Source organism: Coffea arabica, chromosome 10c (assembly GCF_036785885.1).
Source record: "Coffea arabica cultivar ET-39 chromosome 10c, Coffea Arabica ET-39 HiFi, whole genome shotgun sequence".
Lineage (NCBI taxonomy): Eukaryota > Viridiplantae > Streptophyta > Magnoliopsida > Gentianales > Rubiaceae > Coffea > Coffea arabica.
In genome coordinates this window covers 51,764,028-51,777,164 of record NC_092329.1, presented here as the reverse complement: position 1 = coordinate 51,777,164, position 13,137 = coordinate 51,764,028, and the positions used below count along the sequence as shown (strand labels likewise).

Below are 13,137 nucleotides of genomic sequence, written 5' to 3'. Positions count from 1 at the left end.
GTGCGTTTAAGTTCATGCAAACCCAATTGTCTAGCCACTGTTAAAGGTATTAATGATACACTAGCACCAAAATCACACAATGCTTTAGAAAAATCAACATTACCTATGGTGCAAGGTATAGAAAAACTCCCTGGATCCTTCAACTTTGGTGGTAGCTTATTTTGAATAATTGCACTACATTCCTCCGTTAGTGCTATTGTTTCGCAGTCATCCAACTTTCTTTTTCTAATCATGATTTCCTTGAGAAATTTCGCATAAGACGGAATCTGCAAAATAGCATCGGCAAAAGGAATGTTAATGTGCAATTGTTTGAAAAGTTTAACAAATTTTTCAAAATCTTTATCAAATTTATTTTGCTTTAATCTTTGTGGAAATGGAACCGCAGGGGGTATTGGAATGGTAGCGGAAGATGATGGTTGATTTTTTCTTGATTCCTCCCGGCTACTTTCCTCCACTATCGCCTCTTGGTTCATATGCTTTTTTTCTTGTTTTTCATTCTCATCTTTCTCAACTTCCACCACTGGAGGATCTTCTAATTGCTTACCACTACGAAGAGTAATGGCTTTGACATGCTCCTTAGGATTTACCTCCGTTTTGCTAGGTAATTCTCCTTGATTACGATTATTCAAAGAACTAGCAATTTGACCAATTTGGACCTCTACATTCCTGTACATTGTAGTGAGTTGGTCCAATCTTCCTTCTACTCGCTCAAATCTGTCTGAAGTAACTTTTGCGAGCTTTTCCACTGCCATCTCCCAACCAGGTTTAGTTTCAACTTGTTGTTGCCTTGATTGAAATTCCGGTGGATTGGCTGGCCTTGGTTGATTTCCTTGATCCTTCCATCCAAAGTTTGGATGATTTCTCCACCCCGAATTGTAAGTATTCGAGTAGGGGTTATTTTGAGCATTACGATTGTAATTATTAACGAATTGTACCTGCTCAGAATCAACACACTCATTAGTATCATGTTCACCTCCACATATAGAACAACATGCTACATGTGCATTAGATGAACTTGGACCAACTCCACTTTGTCTACTTAGCAACTTCATCACATTATTCATTTGAGCACTCAGCATATTGAGAGTGTCCATTTCTATCATACCTGCGTGACGTCTTGTATTACCTCTCTCATTGGCCCATTAGTAGTTGTTTGCAGCCATTTCTTCTATCAAATTCTGAGCTTCTTGGGGTGATTTACCCATTAAAGCTCCACCTGCAGCTGCATCGATAATAGTTTTAGTAGAAAAAACTAAACCATTATAGAAGATTTGTATGATTAACCACTCCGGCAGTCCATGATGTGGACATTTCCGAAGCAAATCTCTAAACCTTTCCCATGCCTCATATAATGATTCACTTTCTAATTGGCTAAAACTAGTGATATCCATTCTAAGCTTAGCAGTCTTACCTGGTGGAAAATACTTATTTAAGAATGCTCTTGATAACTCATCCCATCCAGTGAAAGTATTAGGAGCATGAGAGTGTAACCAAAGTTTGGCCTTATCCCTCAATGAAAATGGGAACAATCTTAGCCTTACAGCATCATCACTAACTCCATTCATTTTAATTGTATCACAAATTTCCAAGAATGTAGCTAAGTGTGTATTAGGGTCTTCTACTGCATTACCTCCAAATTGAGATTGTTGAATCATTTGGATAAGTGCTGGTTTAATCTCAAAATTGTTAGCATTTACCGTAGGCCTTGCTATACTCGTTTGAGATCCTTGTGTTCCCGGTAGAGCAAAATCTCGTAGAACTCGCCTATGTGCTTCGTTTTCTGTCATGTCTTCTTCAAATGGAAGCTCTATTAAGATATCTTCTATTGGCTGCCAAACCTCTTGTTCCTCTTGATGTGATGTACTCCTCCTTTGTCTGTGTAATGTTCTTTCAATTTCAGGATCGAAATGTGCAACTTCTCGATTTGATCGGTGCATACACTACAGACAAAAACAAGAGAAATTTTGCAGTTTAAATTCAACAACTTGAAATAATAAAAAAAATGAAAATATCTAAAGTAACAGAGATGATTAGGCCCTAATATTGCCGCTCCCCGGCAACGGCGCCAAAAACTTGACGGGATATTTGTATCTATACAAGTTTAATTCCGATTTTACACCCGTTGGACTGCAAGTATACAGGTCGCAATTGTAGTACAAGATGTGTATCGGGTCGATCCCACGAGGAGCAATTTAAACAATTACTAAGCCCTTGTTCTCTCTATTATTTAGACTTACAATTAATTTGAGCAGAGAAAGTCTAATGCTGTAATCTACAAATCTGATATACAAATCTAGTTTAACAAATACTGAATACAAATAGAGAAATTTTACTTAAGGAAGATTCTAGGGATGTAGATTCCACTTATGGCATAAACTACACAAATGAATGGATTTACTCCTTGCTATTATTCTTGCTTAACCAGAGATTTATTTCCAAGAATACCAAGTCTCATTTTCATGATGAAATGGCTTAGAGCAATATAGATTTCCCTATTTTCATGGTGAAATATTCTACTACTCCGTTTTATTTCATGAAATGCTCAATAATCCACCTAAGTGTATCTCTATTTTCATGAACATACAACTCAAGCTCTACTCATGTGTTTCAATTGTTATTACCAATTCTCATTGAATAATAACACTATAAACATGCTATTGGTGATCAATCAACAACACGTAATCACAGCTACACAAGTAGACAAGTTACTACAAGATATAACAAGTGTAAATCACATTCCATTCGTATTATTTAACCATAAGTTTCATCTACTCCCTAGATTAAGGGGTTTAGCTACTCATGAATGATTTAACAATCAAACTCGCAAGTTTATTAATGCCAAACATCATGAAATACAAGTACAAGAAAGATAAAAGAAAGCTTAGCCACTTGAAGGTGAAGCTCTCCAATTCCTGCTATGCTCTTGCACAATATGATTACAAGTAAAAACTCCAAGTACTTCTCCAAGAACTCCTATCTAGAGAGAAACTAGATACCAGAAAGAAAACTAGCTACCTCTGGTAATCCTTCTTCTCCCCAATCTTTCTGCATAAAAATGTGGTAGAAATTCCATTCCTCTCACTTCATAATTTCTTCCACTCAGATTTTGTAAAAAGAGGTCAAAGATATGATGTCTCCTTTTGTCCACATTCATTTGGTCTTCTCTTTTGTTGCAGAAGCATGTGCCACCGATTTCTGTCCCTCAAAATAGCTGGAAAGTTGTGAAAAAGGTAAAAAAAAAACGGCTATGGCACTTGCTGAGGAGAGAGACAGATCCGAGCCTCGGATCCGAGGAGTGAAAATTGGATACGAGCTCGGATATTAGGATCCGAGGGCTTCCATGATGGATCCGAGGTCGGATCGTCCTGACCTCGGATACACTCCGCCAGAAGTACAGACTAGGGGTCGGATCTCTCTTGTACACACAGATCCGAGCTCGGATCTGTGTTGAACAATTTTCCAGTTTTTCACTTCTTCCCTTTTTCTACATTTTTGCTCCCAATTTCTTGTGTACTTTGTCTTCTGAATGACCCTGACATTTCTTTCAACTTGTGCATGAATTTCATACATCAATTACCTTCACAATTTCACAAAATTAACGCATTAATCCACTCATTTATCAATTTCTGAACTCTTAAACAATATTTAAGCAATTATCACCAAAAGAGTTCAAATATGGCTTTAATCTTCTCAAAACATACCAAAAATTCATGCCAAATTCGTACAAAATGTACGTTAAATATTCACTTATCAGTTACTTTACATATTTACTGGTCATGTCAATACTCTACTAAGCGAGCTCCTACAACAAGTTAGTTTCATTTTGTCCCTCTTACTTAACTCCCTAGTTTGTTCATCTATTGTACTAATTTTTATGGACTTTCTTCCATACAATATCGCTAAAAATTAATTCTTGGAAAAAACAGTCGTATTCACACTAATTTCATAATCTTCATTCTAAGGTTAGTTTCACCCAACATAGTTGGGAAATGAAAATATGTTTAACTATAATTTGTTTTCTTGAAAAAAAACAAAATAGAACTATTAACCATTATAGCTTCAAAACCTAATTTTCCTGATATTATCACATTTTAAACAATGTAATTTTTATTTGAAAAAACTTTTCCTATAAAAAGTTTAAAAACAGAAAAAGTAAAAGTTCTACTCTTTTTTTTTTTTTTTTTTTGGGGTGTAGAAGTTTCACCTTTATATTATACTATGAGCTTATTGTAAGGGATAAATTTTTTATGCACTGTCATTGTATACATTAGCGGGTTTGAATGCATGTTCCATTTGTAAAGTTTGGTATTTGAATTTAAATTGAGATGATGTGGGGTGCATTTAAATTGTAAGTTCTACATTGAAAGTATAGAAAAAATTAATCCCTTTATAAGCAAGCATATGATGATTGGGTGATGCAAAAGCTCTTAAACTCGGGAGGGTGGGCGGAATTATAACTATAAAATCTGAGTTCACAACTTTGCACTTACCCCAAAAAAAAAGAAAAAGAACTAAACTCTGAGACTCACTGTTTGTGAGTCCACCATCATGACGGGATGGGATGTGGTTGATATGGGGAAGAGCTTCCATCAATATCGCAATTTCAATTCAAACATGGGTTTGATTCACACCCATATTCTGAGAAATATTTACCATCCGAAAAGAGGAAAAAACGGATTCTTTGTCTAAAGAAATGCGTCGAAAAAGGGCAAATGTATAGAATTTTTCAATGAGATAGTGCTTTTTCAACTCTCTCAAAATGGAATAGAAGATTATTTTCTGGACCCTGGGCTATGAGCTTTCTATTGGGGTCCTTAATGTAAAACTTGAATTTTCATACTTTGGGCCAACCCTTAAGTTCCTTATCCAAATTGCACCTCGGGCGAACTTAAATATGATGATTTGGCCTACTGGCAGTATAATTTATTAATAGCCCTTGTAAATTTTGAGTTTTCAAGCAGTGCTGGGAAGTTAATGAAATTCACAACAGTAAGGTAGATAGCATGAAATTTTATTTGAAAGCAGCGGTCAGAAAAAAAATTAGTAAAATTCACATCGAATAAGATACGATATATTGTAAATTTTATGGTAGAGCAACAATAAAATTGATGAGAATGTTATTATTATTTTTAGGTGAGAGCTATGATTTATGGATTATGATGCCTATTTAAGTTTACTTTTACCAGAATAATGATAGGAGCACTCCCATATTTGTTAGTCTCACTCCCGCTATCATTTCAATTATATAATTTTTATTTATTACTGAATATAACAAAAAATTGTAGGCAAATAACATTTCTCTAATATATTTTAAAGTATGTACATATTAGACTAAATTAATACTTGTCATTAATACCTAATGAATCTTTTTTTTTAGTTGTTCTTTTGGGCAATTAACTCCTAACGACTAGTAATTACCATAAAAAAATCTTTTAGTTTGGCAATTACACTAGGTCTCATGATACGACTGTAAAGATTTTCTATACTAAGTAGGGTTTTGATTAGTAAATTAACGTTAGATTTGCGAAGGATGCGAATGATTACTGGTTCGAACTGCCAAACTGCTTATCAAATATGTTTTACTTCCTAAGTGTTAATTTAGATAATTAATTTATTTGTCTGTGATTCTGAGTAAATATAATTCAGTTTTTTCTTCTTATCTCATCGTTTAAGAGGGGAAAGGAAAAAAAAAAAGTTCTAGGATTTGTTCAAGGTTACAGTATTTTCTCTCCTTGCAACAGTTGCATATTAGTAAAAAGAAACTTTTATTGAAGCAAGTTCCAATTTCCAAACATAATTAGAAACTATTACAGGTGTTTCTTCGGTAGAGACTAATACAGGTAATACAACATTATTCAATGGCCAATGGCTAGGGAGCGCCTCCCGCGCGCACTAGGTACAGGATTCAAACCCCACCTGTTATATTACAAAGACGCATTGTGCTTTCTTTGTTCAAAAAATCAATGCTTCTTTTGTTTGAAAAATCCAGAGAGTGGGATGTTGTATTTATTTGGTTCACTCTTCAATCCCCACACACGCCTAGTTGGATTTCTTTTTGCACATAGTATAGGAGTAGTGTAGATTGTTGCCGTTAGACGAAAAAAAAAAAACTCTGCCTAGAAACTTATGCTATGAACTCATTACAAACAATTTTGTAAAAGTCGCTCTTTCATTCTGCTATTGAACAGTATCCGTTTCTGCTTTTCTAACTTGTGCATTATTTAGCGTCTTCTTTCAGGAACTTTAGTTAGTTGTATGCTCCACGGTCTGTGGTATTGTACACATTGAGTGATTGAGAAGTCTTCTTCCTGCAGCAACCACTATTCGTTGAATCAATAGCAAAATTAATGTTATATCAAACAGCAAATGAGAAGCAAATTTTACTGTATATATGACTAGGGCAGTGGTAATATTCTTCCAACTCTAGCTTATGGGAGTAATCTTATAGGAAAATATCCATCAAAGAAGCTTAAAATCTTGACTATTCAGAGAATGAATGACTGAAGAGAAAACTACCAAATAGAGAGAAAGAACATCAACTAAAGTCATCGCATACCTAGTTTAATTTCTCATCGGGACCTTATTTCGTCTCTAAAATCTCAAAGCTTGTTATTTTCGCCCTCGGGAATTTCATTTTTTACTTTTTTATTTTGTAAATTTATTTGGCGAAACTGGAAACTTGTTTGCCAAACGACTGTCTTGGTACTAAACTTCAGGACCCTGCATCTTTTCATTTAATTGTTTTTTTTGGGTAAGAAATATGTGGGACTTTCACTGCTCCATGTGATAATATGGGTAAAGAAAATAAGATGATTGATGCTAACTTAATTGCTCTGGAGCTACAGCAAATCCTCGATGTAGTGATGAAAAGTCTAGCAAGAAGCCTTGACCGCCACTCGACCACCTTAACTTGATGGGATTCCACTAGTTTTTATTTTGTTGAATCTCGAAAAAGATATTATGCTGTAAAAGAAAAGAAAATAAGAACATTGAAAATGTTAGTCAATTTTATACCAGCCTGCCTAAGTATTTTTTTTCCCAAGGGATAAACAACAAATCTCTTCACAATCCCCTCAATCCAGCTCACCATTTCTTACATCTAAGCTCTCGTAGTGCCTTTTTACTGAATTTTTTTTTTGTCACATGAAAGCATGTTATAAGCAAAACATCAATATTTGATTTAGTGAACAGTTGTAGTACATGGTCATGATTTTGGTGAATGCATAAAATTGATCACAAACGTAACTTACATTTTCTGAGGAAAGCTTAAATAACTTCTCATGATTGTGTTAAACCAAAAAAAATTGTCCTGGGGCTAAAATAACACATGTCTTTTCAAAGAATGCAAGGTTTGTATATTAACGGAATAGAGGACGGTGACTAAACATATATCCAAAACACCCTATTACATGGTATCATCTCACAATCTTATTAGTCATATAGAAAGTTGTGTTGTGTGGGGAGTTCTCTATTCCATCAATTTTGTTAATGTTGCTATCAATTGGATTTATGTAAAACAATTTAAGAAGGTTAGGGTACAAACCGTCTGAAATTGAGGTTTAAGATACAAAGTAAAAATGGGATACAAGTTCTCAAGTATTGAATTTACAACAGTTTGTTTTGGAACCCAAACAAAACATTAGGAATTTAGTTGACATACACGGTTTCTTTGAGCAACAATTACTGTAGGAATGAGGATGCAAACCCAAAATAGTTAATCTTGATCAAGTTGACAAGCTAATATTTAAAAAGATATTACGAAGATTGCCTTTTCTTTCTTTATCTCATTGAATCTGCCTGGAACAAGCTAATATTTAAAAAGATATTATGAAGATATATTGCCTTTTCTTTCTTTATCTTGATGAATCTGGCTCGAATGCAGAATGCACCATTTGGCTCTAATTAATGTACGCCTTTATATTCCAATTTGCTCAATTGCCCATATTTCCACAAACAAGCTAGGTTTATCTCAAATGTATCGATCCTTGGTTAGTTTTCAGTTTCATTCACGCTATACTTTGGTAGAAAAATTGCACTAAATTAAACTAAACAGCTGCGGTTTAAAAGGAATAAACAATGTAAGTGAGCTTCATGGACTCTACTATATATGTAAAGGGAACTAATTGAACAACCTGAGGTAGGAGGATGCAGCGTAGTAGAAGCCAGAGAAAATAAGCAACAATTAATTTAGGCTCCTTGACAACTATTTTGGGGTGCATTGACTAGGGATTTTTGAAAGCCGTTTGACAATTCAAAATGATCAGATCCCACCTCAAAGTATAATCCACACATAACACAGGTTGTAATATTTCGTTCTAATGTTTAGCAGCTTGAGCAAAGAAATTAATGAATGTGACAGCATGTACCATGAGACTGGAAATAATTGATTGATAAAGAAGCCAGTAATAGTTCTTTGATTGCTATTTTTTGAGTCTATTTAATCATCCATGAGCTTGTTTAAGTATTTGAATGCACAGATCCCTCATGCTAGTTCACTATATTCATTCTCAAAGAAATCCCATTTCGGATCTTTGATCCGAAACTTTAGGTTTCAAGAACATAACTTTAATCCTGTATGCAGGTCCACTTATTTTCACCAATATTCTTCTTAAGGACTTAATTTCATTTTTAGAACTGAGAAGGAAGTGTACTGAGTTGTACAAGCATATGTTGTTAGAGCACTTTTATGTGTAGAACATATGGCTACGATAACTCAGGATCAAGTGGTAATTAACCTTAGAATGCAAAGTGTATAAAATAATATGTCACGGTTCAATAAGAGCAATTGACAATTTTAATATACAGAGTGTCCAAAATGATAGTTAATAGAAGTACGAAGCAAGAATATTTGATGCATCAAGAGTAGAACGTGGAATTCATTATTGAAAACAGACTTCCAAAACTATACAGATCGATTAAAGATCTCTTTTGATTATGTTGATGACTTATAGCATGAAAATAAGGTTTTAAAAAGAAAAAAAAAAGTGAGATATTGTGAGATGTAGTTTGCTATATGACAAAGCGAGTTTATCTCTGTTGCATGTTTGATGTATTTTTTGCTATTAATGCAGATATATCACAGTTAAATTATGTAATTTGTCCAAAAAATTGATCCTCTAACTTCTCATATTTCAATAAATTTTTAGTCTCCTATACTTTGTTTTTGTTCTGATTAATTTGGGATCTTCTCTCTTTTAACTTCAACTTATTTGCGACTTTTTTTCAATTATCATTCTAGTATTTTCTGTAAATTCTATTTACATATCATCGAATATATTTTTATGAAAGAAAGACTAGAAACTATATTTACCAAAGTTGTTTCTTAAGGGAAAAAAAAGAAAAAGAAAAAAGTACTTGTATTAAGATAAGGGGATAATTTCACAAACCTTCCTTGAGGTTTCTAACAATTTCATTGAACTTCCTAAAGGTTTTAAAAATTTCACTTACCTCTCTTGTTCATATAAAATGACAATATTAGCCTTAGCATTTTAATAAAACTCCCTTGTTGGGTGTGTATATACAAAAAATGGAATTTATAATTATTTTTTCTTTTCCTTTACTCTTCTTATTCCTTCTTTTTATATTTTTGCTAGTGAAACCATAGAAGACTATAAACACCGACCCTAAATATTAGTGACTTTTTTTTAACAACTTTGGATGCAGTCCAATTTTATTTGTCAATCTTTTTTTTTTTAATCAAAAGGAACACTAACTCAAAAAGAAATTGTCAAAACTACTACCAAATTACAGTAATTCTAGCAAGTTAAAAATTCACAAACTCTAAAAGCAATATGACCATGCTTTTTTCTCCAATTTAGAAAGAATATGTATCCTCTGTAAAGTACCATTAAAAGCATTCTATCATAATGTAGAACTATCATCATACTTGTTTATCAAAAAATAAATATGGTATTGAAAACTTGACATTCTTTCCTTATATTTGTGTTAACAATTGCTTTGTAAAGTAACTAAACTTTATAAGCTGATGTTATTTTGGGGGTATTCATTTAAAATTATTGACCAAATCTAAGTTTTGATTACAAAAGTGTCAAATCAAGAAATGTAGATGTAATTTTGAAATCTTAAGAAAGCTCAATGAAATTGTCAAAAATCTCAGAGGAGGTTTATGAAATTATACTAAGATATAAGACCAAAACACCAGCAAAACGTGACGTGAAGTGATGCATCCCAATCCCCCATCCGCATCTATAAGAAGCACCAATCCCCAAACATTTGTGGTACGGTACCCCTATTTTCATCAGCCATCCCTTCTCTCTAGAAACTACAAACTACGAAAAAAAAAATAAAAAGAGAGAGAATTAAAATGAGATCATTTTCCCCCGCCAAAGTCATAATATGTTTATTGGTCATTTTGGGCTTTGGGGTCCCAAGCATGGCCAACGTTCCTGGAATATACCCAGTTGTTTTGCAAGGACTGAAGGCAGCAGAACCGTCCCTTGCCGTTCCCCCGGAAGTTGCTGTTGGTTCTATTCTTGGTAAGAGCCCCAATTAACCGCGCACTTGTCCTTTTAAGGGCGAATTGTATTTTAACTTTCATAAATGGCCACATGTATAAATAACTATGCATTTCGAGATGTTTTTGACTTTTGGTTGATTTACTCAACGTAAATACTGCTAATTTCTCATCAAAGCCCCATTCTGTACACAATTGAAATTGGTATATGCATGATTGAATTGACGAAACCGCCTTAGAGTTAGACGCGGGAAAATGTTAATCGTGCTCTACTTTTTGTTGATCGCATCATCACTATCATTTTTATTATATAATTTTCATTTGTTAGACTATATAATAAAACAAGTGGTGATAGTGTAATTAACAAGAAGTGGAGTGCGATTAACATTTTTCCCTAAAAGTAAGAGTGAATTTAAATGTGAGATTCTTCCCTGACTGAGCTAATCCGAAAATTTGGATGATATGGGCAAAAAGAAGGCAACTAAAGATACTTGGATGACCAAATTCAAACGAAAATATCCAAGTGACCAAAACCAAAAAGTCAAGAACGTTCATCATTAGATATATATATGTATGTATATCTGTAATTAAGCTAATCTCATTGTTGTTGTTGTCTTTCAACCTGTATAGTATTCGAAGACCTACGCAGTTGGCCGATTTTCCTGGTCAGTCAATATGCGTACGATTATTGTCTCGTCGATCCTGAAGCCAAACCTCTCTCGCGCCAGGCAGAATTCAAATACTACCTAGCCAAGCCCGGCGACTACTTCTTCATAGCTGATCGCTTGAACTGTTATGATGGGGTGAAACTTCATGTTCGTGCTGTTTGATCCCTGAGAAGCTAGCTAGCAGCACCGTGCGTGAAGTCAGTGTCTGTGGCATGCGACAGTTTGTAATGCATTGGTTATGGTCAGTCGTGGTTAAGGGTTTGAAGAAAAAAAAAAAAAAGTCGATATATATATATATATATATATATATATATATGTATGTATATATATGGACTGATGTTAATTTGGATTTTGGCTGCTTGTCAGCCCCTTCATTAATTTGTTCGTGCCTTCTGTAATGTTCTTCTGTTATGATGTATGTTGTTACTCATCTGCTTCTAGTAATGGTTCATGGTTTTCTTTATATATTAGTCCTCCAGCTGATATCTTTCTTTTCCACACCCTCATAAAAATGGTTTTTTTTTAATCCCTTAGGAAACAACTTTGGTAAATATAGTTCCTTGTCTTTCTTACATAAAACCATATTTGATGATATTTAAACAGAAAATACTAGAATGATAATTGACAAAAAAAAAAAGAGAGTAACAAACACGTTGATGTTAAAAGAGAGAATGTCCCAAATTAATTAGAACAAGTACAAAATATAGGAGGCTAAAAATCCATTGAAATACCAGGATTTTCTTTTTGAACAAATAACATAATTTAATTACTATATATCTGCACTAATAGCAAAAAATATATCAAACATGCAATAAATATAAATTGGCTTTGTCATATAGCAGGCTACACCTCACACTATCTCACTTTTTTATTTTTGCAAACCCCATTACAATGCCATAAGTCATCAACTTAATCAAAAGAGATCTTTATTCTATATAGTTTTGGAAGTTTGTTCTCAATAACGAATTCCACATACCACCCTTGATGTATCAAATATTCTTGCTTCGTACTTCTATTAACTATCATTTTGGATACTCTGTATATTAAAGTTGTCAATTGCTCTCATTGGACCTTGACTTATTATTTTATACGCTATGCACTCTAAGGTTAATTACCACCTGATCCCGAGTTATCATAGCCATACATGCAACATGCGAAAGTGTACGAATAACATACGCTTGTACAACTCAGCACACTTCCTTCTCAGTGCTAAAAATGAAATTAATTCCTTAAGAATATGGATTAATCTTATGTATACTGTCAGTGTATACACTATCACTATTAGATATATGACACATCTGTAAAATTTGAATTTAAAATTTAAAATTTGCTCATGTGTTATGACTGTTATCTATCTAATTATGATAGTTTATACACTGATAATATATATATATATATATATATATATATATATATATATATATAATTTACTCTAAGAATATTGGTGAAAATAAGTGAACTCCTATGTTTTCGTCCTAGTACGTGCGCCATTAAGAATATTGGTGAAATATTTAGGAGAAGACGTTGCAATTTGAGAATGTACCTAAAAAAAAAGGACTGGAGATGCAAGCAACTAGGTATTACTATAGTATCTTCTTTTTTCGTGATTCAACAACATTAAAAGTAGTTGATTCCCATGAAATTAAAGAGGTCAACAGCTACAGCCTGCTGCAATCTGCATGACCATATATGCCTCTGTGGTCTTGAGGATGTGCTGCTCCTTACCTTCACGGGCCACAGTAATTGATTAGTTAACCTCGTTTTAATTACTATTCCCTCCGTCCCACTTTAATATTTTTATTTTCTTTTTTTTACTAATTACTTTCCAATTAAAGAATATGACTAAAGTATAACTTCTCTAAAATACCCTCATTTAGTATACTTCGTTCTCAGTAAGTGTAACTTATCTTATTCATTAATTGCTTAAATTCATGCTTTGAATAGTACAACTTTTCATAGTATTGTTGTTTAATTAATATAAAAGTATAGTGCTTA

General features: G+C 33.5%; 1 non-coding gene across 1 annotated transcript; it reads left to right on the top strand.

Annotated features, from left to right (window-relative positions):
- The first annotated feature begins 1,293 nt into the window (after window positions 1–1,293).
- On the top strand, window positions 1,294–1,400 carry LOC113715260 (small nucleolar RNA R71). The gene has a single exon (XR_003453898.2). It is a non-coding gene; the product is annotated as a small nucleolar RNA R71 (small nucleolar RNA).
- Window positions 1,401–13,137: the final 11,737 nt, after the last annotated feature.